Source organism: Pinus tabuliformis, chromosome 8, assembly GCF_031772625.1.
Source record: "Pinus tabuliformis cultivar Carrire ecotype Pingquan chromosome 8, CPIR1, whole genome shotgun sequence".
Lineage (NCBI taxonomy): Eukaryota > Viridiplantae > Streptophyta > Pinopsida > Pinales > Pinaceae > Pinus > Pinus tabuliformis.
The window spans coordinates 183,822,349-183,829,740 of record NC_142294.1 but is presented as its reverse complement, the minus strand read 5'-3'; the positions used below and the strand labels follow the sequence as shown (position 1 = coordinate 183,829,740).

At 35.2% G+C, this 7,392-nt stretch overlaps 1 pseudogene; it reads left to right on the top strand.

Moving 5' to 3' along the window:
* The first annotated feature begins 434 nt into the window (after positions 1 to 434).
* On the top strand, positions 435 to 1,143 carry LOC149234747 (uncharacterized; annotated as a pseudogene).
* The last annotated feature ends 6,249 nt before the right edge of the window (positions 1,144 to 7,392 follow it).

Genomic DNA, 7,392 nt, shown 5'->3' with positions numbered 1-7,392 from the left:
CATATTTTAAATAAACAATAATAACATTTATTTTTCATGAACTTGTGTAATCTCAAAAACCGCAATCGAACTCTACTCAAACCCTATTTCCTTTCCCACTCAATTCAAACCCTATTTCCAACGCATTATAAAGATGACATCAACATCAAAGCCTTATGGTGTACTTGACTCCCTCAGTTCCAATCCCAACTAAATACGTCCTCTAATTATGCGGGTAGAGTGAAGTCGGCCGTCCATGGTTCCGTGCCCATAAATATATATTTTATGCCAATCGTTTATTCTTTGGATGTTTGTTCGGTAACTAATGTTCTTCGTGTTATCGGGATATCAGCGCCATTAACTTAACTGTGTGTTTTCCGTTGGGATATCAGTGGCTTTTGCGAATTTGTTTAAGTTGCAGAGGGAGGGAATAGGGTGCCATAATCATCATCATCATGGATAAATATCTAAGAGTGGAGAATTCCGGTCCCACTGTTCCCAAAAGCGAAAACGAGATTCGTATCACGGCAGCGGGGATGCTCGGGAAGTGGGTTGGATATGCGATTGCATTACTGGAAGAAAAAGGTGCATGGAAGAAAAAGGTGCATGTCACATTATCTTGAAGGGAATGGGAAGAGCAATAAGCAAGACTGTAACAATTGCAGAGATGATAAAGACGAGATTCCCTGAACTCCATCAGAATACAGAAACAGGTTCTGCTGATATAAACACTATTGGGAACCTCTGGAAGAAGGCCTATCGACTTTGGAAATGACCAGACAGGTATCCACGATATCAATTACGCTATCTAGGACACAACTCAACACATCATCTGCAGGTTATCAATCACCTCTCCATGCTGATCAAGATCAAGTAAAGCCACTAATTCCAGGTGAGGAATATCAGCATGAGCGAGAAGATCATTCTGATGAGCTAAATCCACAAGTTTCAGGTGATCCTGAGCCTGGAGAAGATTCTACACAAAATAGCAGGGGCAGAGGGCGTGGTCGTGGGCGTGGGCGTGGGCGTGGATGGGCGACGGGGACATCAGAAGAACATGTTGCAACTCTAAGCTCTCAGAACACCACCGATACATCGGGATATCATAATCCTTCTTTAGATAACGGATGGACTCAAGTTCGTGGGCGTTGCCGTGGCGATTAAAATGACTGTGACACTATGGGCATGCAGCTTCTGAAGTAGTGGATTTGGAAACGGGATTAAGAACGTCAGGCCAATGTTTATTCTGGATGAATGATACTATTTTTGTTTTGTGGGAGAAACAGTGACACAAGGCACAATACCAATTTCTATATGTTTGCCTATGTGCAATTTCTGAACCCCACTATTAACAATTAAAAAAAATTACAAATAAGTTTATTATAATTAGCCTCTCAAATAAAACTACAAACAATAAGATTTCAAATTTTAAATTTAGACCTGTAATAATTTCAATTTCAAATTTTAAATATACATATATAATAATAATAATTTCAGTTATTATTATACATATATAAAAAGAGAATACTCTTGAAATTATTATTATACATATATAAGAAAGGAATACTCCTCATGTTTGTGGATCATCAGCAATATACATAAATAATATTTTCAAATTTTAGATCCGGGCAAATAATAAAAAAGGAATACTCCTGTTTGTGCATTATCAGAAATACAAAGTTAAAAGTTCAAAAGTAAATAATTTTATGAAATTGCAAGTTCATAATAGCTATGGTATCATTAGTAATATTTAGGATCTTGCATTGGGAAATAATTTTATGAAATTGCAAGTTCATAATAGCTATGGTATCATTAGTGATATTTAGGATCCTGCATTGGGAATTTCTATCTCATAAAACTCGAAAGGCTCTTTTGGAAAAAGCGTCTTAAATAGGGACTTTCCTCGAATTGTTTTGTTAGATTTTATTTTGCTAAAACATGTAACTCACTAAAAGTTAATGCATGGATTGCAATACTCTCTGTTTTCCTAGAACCTAAAGTTGAATTCAATCTAATACATATCCAACTATATGGAAAATATGGCATGAACCATTGAATAAGATAAGCATAGGGCTCATATTGTAGAGGATTTAATGGAGTTCATCTTCTACCTATTATAGGAGTATTAGTGAACACGATAAGCAAGGATTTTCCTTATCTTCTTGTCATCATTATCATAGATTCTTGAATGGATTCCATCTTCCACCTATTGAAGGTGCACTTGAAAGTTCCCTTTTGCTAAGTGAGAGCCTGACATATTTTCCAAAAAATGATTCACACTTTGAAAATTCTTCAATTGTTTGAATTACAGGTAGTTAATGTTCGTCCCTTTTCAAAGCCATGATATAATGTAGAAAAGAGGAAAGAAAATAAGGCACTTTTAATAATGGCTTTTCAAAGAGTATAACATATACATTAATTATGTAATTTTATTTGTGTTAACAAACTCCATAACAGTTGTCATGTGACTTGAAAATGTGGTTTAAATTTTAATTTGGATTCTGATATATAGAAATTTAATGCATCTTCAACTTTATTAATTATAAAAATATAAATAATTTTAAATACAACACCATTAGTACGTGGATATTTTGCGGTGTCTGGGGATGGGATTCTACCCATAAGAAATGATATCATTCTTTAACTGAATAGGTGACTGATTCATTTGCTTTCTAGGTCCTAGTATCTTTCTCGTCTACATTCACCGCGGCTGGGTCCTTCAAGAGGGGAATGGGTCTTTTCCAGCATGTTTGTAGTCTTTGAGGAATACTGTGACAAACCCAACATTTCCAGGATCCAATATCATCCCATTTTGAAATGTCCCTTAGTAATTTTTATTTCGTTATCTTTCATCCATCCAATCCCCCCTTTTCCTTTTGAAATTGAACTGCGTTCGAATTGATGAGGTGGAAATTTTTGTCATTATTCTTCGCTCCTTGCCATAGAAAGTTTTGAATCATAATACTCATCCGATTTAATATAAATTTTGGAGCTAACAAACCTGAGCATGGATATATTGCAAGATAAGAGAGCACGACATTGATCAGAATTGTTTTCCCACCCAAATTAAACCAATAAGCTCCCCAACCTACAATTTTCTTTTGGATTTTTTGCAGGACTTCCTCCCAATCTTCCTTGTTTGGGTTGCCCAGCAAAATTGGGACTCCAAGATATTTTCTGAGATAAGTCTAGGGAGGATCCTTTTTAGACACCTAGAATTTATTTTCGTTATAATTTTGTACCATGCATTGCACAAGGAAATGGGCCTCAACCTGCGAATAACATAGACACTTAAACAATTATATAAACACAATCAGACACATCAACACAAGCAAAAATGCTAAAGGAGTTCACCAGACTTTCTGGCTACGTCTCCTGGTCCTAGCTTCCAATGATGACCTCTTTATTATGTCTTTAAATGGTTGTTACAAGTGTGAGCTCAAAAACAGAGTCTCAACACAGATATGGAACTCACCACTATGTTTCGCTCAGTTATTCCTTCATCTTCTTCTGCTTGATTCTCTTATGGATCTAGTTAGGTAGCCTCAGAAGATTGAAGAACCCTAAATGGATTTGTTGAATTTCATGCACCCTCATTTCTATATGGTTTCCTATTATTGGCTTGTCCTTTTTTGTTTCCTACCTTCTAATGTGTTTGCCATTGACATGATTGGTCTCCTTGTACCGATTGTGGTTTCTCTGGAGCTTTAGACAATGCCTTCTTGCAATCCCTGTCCAAATGGTTGTGCTCATGATAGATACTACACTTAAGTGGGATTTTTTCATATTCCAGGATCTCACAGTGCTTCCAGTTCCCCATTGTTAAGAATATTATGGTTGGGAGAACCTTCTCAAAGTCCACTTTGACACATATCTCAGTGTAGGCGAATTGTCCACCCTTGTGCTCTCTCCGATCTATATATTTTCCAAGTCCGTTCCCAATTTCCCTAATACAAGCATCACTTGAGCAAGAGAGGGTTCCCCCGCATACATTCCTTTCACATAAGAAAAATGGGGTGATGTTGGGAAAGGTTCTTTATGGAATCAGTGAAATACTTTTTTATACATGTTCTGATCTTCAAGAATCTCCGACAACAAGTTTGAACACTATTACAAGGGTCTACTCATTATGAATTCCGCATGACACATGCAGGTATTAAGCCAGAGAAGAGGAGACAACAACATCTCTACAAACCACGCGCGCTACCTCATTTTAACGAAAATGTTTTATTTTTTTCGTTACCGTTGTGAAAAAGAAAACCTGATTTAAATCTAAGCATAATTCATTGAATGATAATGAAGGTGAAACGAATCTCACATAACAGAAATTATCTAAAACCATAAAATGGAACAAGCCACTTTATTCATTACCTGCAAATACTATAGGGGTTTCATTAATGATCTTCTCCAAGGAAATTAAAACCCATACCAACAAAAAGTAGTTATTTACGAAACTATGTAACATTAAATAGTGGAGAAACAACCCTAAGGGTTGATCATGTGCTCGTTCATAGTAGCACGCTTGCCACAAATAACACGAAAATTGTTAGTATAGTGAGAAAAATGATAGTAAGGAAAGAAGGCAATATAAAGGCAGTAGAAACGGCTACCTGCAAGGAAGAGTCGATTCATTCCAAACTAGTCTCACAACGTCACAGATTTTCAGGCAGGATGCGAGCAAGAATTGCACAAAACTATTTAAGTTCTGAAATAATAACCTTGGACACGTTAGCAGCGTCATTTCTTCTAGATTCCTGACCTGCAATAAGTCATAAAAAGGAAGATTAGCTAAGCAAGCTACCTGGTAAATGGAGAGAAATGAAGGAGAGAAAATGTGAGCGAATCCAAGGTTTACTTGTAAACCTTGCATAGAACGACGGTCGAAAACCACCCCATGACGATAAGAACCTATCAAAAAAAAAAGGAAAGGAGGAAGCCATGGAAAAAGGGTAAAAAGAAAAATTGTTGTCGGTCAAAAATAGAGCAACGACCTAGGTGATGAGAAAAGGAGAGATGACAAAGATATTCAAATGGACATCGATCCAATTCCAAGGCTAATGCTAGACTAGCATAGGTCATTGGATTTGCACCGCATGATCTAAATCGTGAGCAGTAAACAACCATATAACAATGTGATATGTGATACGTAAGTCGACCAAGTCTCAATCAAAGATCGCTAGGTATGTTACAAGTCATGAAGAGTACATGCATGATGACTAGAATATCAAAATAGGCACAAGCAGTTATGTAGGGGATTAAGAAGGTAAGTCAGACTTTAATAAATTCCCTTTGTGGTTACATAGAAAATACTCTCGGTGAGAGAAAAGGATGTCAGCCGATAAAATATGTAATGGTCACAATTGTCCATTAGACAAATTCCCAGATATGAAAATTATATTAACGTTCATAATTCTCTCGGCTAGAGAACGAGGTATAATTAGTGTTGGCCAAAATCCCTTAGAATTATTTTACTATTTTTAATGTACTCGAGATTTTATCCATAAATCTTGGTTAGGGAGTTTCTTTGAGAAAGCCTTAATTATTATTTATAGAAATAAAAGAAAAGTTGTGTGAAAGAGGTGTGTTACGAGGATGTATTATTGAACATGCTAAGAAATGGCTTTCCTCATCTTGATTAGGTAGTTTCTTTCAGAAAGCCTTAATTATTATTTATAGAAAGAAGGAAAAAAATGTGTGAAAGAGGTATGTTACGAGGACGTATTATTGAACATGATAAGAAATTCCTTTCCTCATCTTCTCATCATCAATTGAATGGATTCCATCTTCCACCTATCAAAACAATGCTTGCAAGTTCCCTTTCGATAAGCAAGAAAGTGCGGCATATTTGCGAGATACTCATTCATACTTTGAAAATCCCCCAATTGTTTGACCATGGCCGGCAATTTTAATTATATATGAATATGGTCAAGGCCATATTGATTATGGCTAGCCACGGTTGAACATTGACGATTCCGTTGACCGTGTTTGAATATTGTTGAGCTTGTTTTCCCATTTTTGAGCATGTTCAACCGACCATTGTTAGAATTGTTTGATAATGGTTATCCATGTGTAACAATATATGTATATGGTTGACCATGTTTACTATGGTTGTTCGTCCTGACCATGAATGACCATGGTCAACCACTTTGAGCTAGTTTGACCATAGTTAGATATGGTTGAATTTGTTGACCGAATTGTACCATGGTTATCTATGTTGAACATGTTCGACCATGGTTTAGATTATTTGACCTTGATTAATCATGGACAAGAAAGATTCACCATGGTCTGCCCATGGTTGATCAAGGTGTGACCACGTTACACGGTCAAACCATATAACGTCACAATAACAATAAAACACAATATTTTGTTGTTAGAAAAGATTTTTAATTTAACTTAACATAATATTTACCACTATTTCTAAATAAATCACTCAAACAAATCAAAACAAAAACGCATTCAATGTTTCAATGTGAGATTCATTTTCCCCTTATTAGAAATCAGCATGGTATGAAAGCATGAGAAACCCTGAGCAATTCCCCACATTTCATGGATGGTGAACCGAGTAAACTATCGGCCCTTGTTATGGGGCCTCGCCCCAATAGAATCGAATAGAGACAAACCCCAGATCAAAAACAACTAGCAACATTATCAAAAAACTTTGAGTCGCGCTCCAGGCCGCTTGAGCCAACCCTAGGATCTTAAATCACTCTTTTTTAAATGGTAAAATTAACATTTTTAGTATCAAATAGTGGTAACCAATAAAATAAACACTTTTACTTTTCTCAATGTCTAAAATTGATTATTTATCTTTAAGATATCAATATCACGAGGGGCATTGAATGATACCATAAACAAGTAAAATCATTTATACATGCATTGAAACTCATGCATTTAATGCAAGTAAAAACTTTCTCCCGTCTCAATTCGTGATCTCTCACCTTTTGAATTACACGTAGCTGTGGTTAATCCTCTTTCAAATCGATGATATACTATCAAAAAGAGGAAATTTCAATAATGGTTTTTATAATTTATGTGTAACATATACATTAATTATGTAATCTTGTTTGTGTAACAAACTCCGTAGTATTTTTGATCTGAGTTGAAAGCTTTAAGTAGGAACAAAGAATTAGAAATAATATATACAACTTTAATGCAACATCATTTTTATAATTTATAAAAAGTCAAATGGTTTTAAGAACAACACCAGCAATATATGTATTTTCTATTTAATTAAAAATATTAATAATAATAATGGTAATGGTGAACTTATTTTCATGTTCTTTTCCAGTAGCTGATGAATATATTCAAAGGAATTTTATGTCAAAATTAAAATCCACTTAAAATTATATTAATTTTTATTACAACTTGTAAATAGAAAAGTAATCAAGAATTAACCGATCACTTGTGAAGCAA